This window comes from Chinchilla lanigera, unplaced genomic scaffold (assembly GCF_000276665.1).
Source record: "Chinchilla lanigera isolate Chin_1 unplaced genomic scaffold, ChiLan1.0 scaffold00002, whole genome shotgun sequence".
NCBI lineage: Eukaryota > Metazoa > Chordata > Mammalia > Rodentia > Chinchillidae > Chinchilla > Chinchilla lanigera.
The window spans coordinates 654,975-656,130 of NW_004955403.1; the positions used below are offsets into that span (position 1 = coordinate 654,975).

The 1,156-nt window shown below is 56.8% G+C and overlaps 1 protein-coding gene across 2 annotated transcripts in view; it reads left to right on the forward strand.

The window, feature by feature from the left end:
* The first annotated feature begins 833 nt into the window (after nucleotides 1-833).
* The window catches only part of Clk1 (CDC-like kinase 1), a 9,200-nt gene continuing 8,877 nt past the window's right edge, over nucleotides 834-1,156 (forward strand). The window contains exon 1 of one of the 2 annotated variants that reach the window (XM_005373237.2): nucleotides 834-995. The gene's annotated coding sequence lies outside the window, so the exon portion shown is untranslated. Of the gene's footprint in view, nucleotides 996-1,062; nucleotides 1,085-1,156 lie in introns of those variants that run through there. The other variant, XM_013511835.1, reaches the window with a different exon arrangement.

Here is a 1,156-nt window from a genome sequence, read left to right on the forward strand (position 1 = left end):
AAAAAAAAAAAAAAAAAAAAAAATTGTGCTATGAACTTGTATGTGCACGTATCATTATATCTTTAACTCTTTGGGGAAGATATTTAGAAAAGAAATAGCTGAGTTGAATGGGATTCCTATTTTTCTTTTTTTGAGACAGGGTCTCCCCAGATTGGACTGGTTTTGAACTCCTCAGGCGGCTGTGTAGCCTAGGCTGCCCAAGTGGTGGATTACAGGCTTGCACCACTAGCCGGGATCCCTAGTTTTAGTATTTTTGAGGAATCTCCACAGTGCTTTCCGGAGCGGTTGTTTGAACTCCCGCCGACAGTGTGTAAATGTTCCTCCCCTCACCCTCCAGAGCCTCTCCAGCATGTTAACTACAGCCAGTCTTTCCGGAGTTAAGACGGAACCTGTGTTTAGTTTGCATTTCTGTACTGACCAGCGATTTGAACATTTTCTTCACGTTGGCTATTTGGTGTACTACTTTTTTGTTTGTTTGTTTTTCTTCCGGTACCGGGAATCGAACTCACGACCTTGCGCTTGCCAGGCAGGCGCTGTGCCGCTGAGCTAAATCCCCAGCCCGGTGTACTAACGTTTAAAGCATCATTTTAATGGTGGCAATCAAGGTACATCCTTTATTTGACCATTTCCAACGGGGAGGCGACTTATCCCTCCCGCAGTTTATTCTCTGCACCAACCCAGAGCCAACATGGCTCCCGCCGGCGGTACCCTTTCTTCTCCCCTGCGGGGCCGGGACCTGCGCCTGCGCACACAGGTCCCCGCAGGTCGGGTCGCGCTCCGCGCCTGCGCGCAGCGATCGACAGGCCCCGCCCCGTACGCCGCGCCTGCGCACAGAAGGCAAGGGCGCTCCGCCCTCTGGCGTCACAGCTGTTTTCGGGGCGAGCCCTGCTTTCGACTGTCAGCTCCATTTTGTGGACGCGCCCGTCGCGGTTGGCCGCTGGTTCGCGGGTCACCTCGCGAGCTTTGAGCCTTGGCGCCGGGTCTTCGGCAGCACGGTACGGGGGCGATCCTTCCAGAGCCCGCCCGCTGTCGTGGCGGGGTGGGACCCCGTCCGCCCACCAGGGCCGGCTCGCCCAGGCCGCTCGTACGTGGGGCGCTTGTCCTCTGCGGGGCGCCGGCCGCTCTGCCGGCGGGTCGGGAGGGTGCCGCGGGAGAC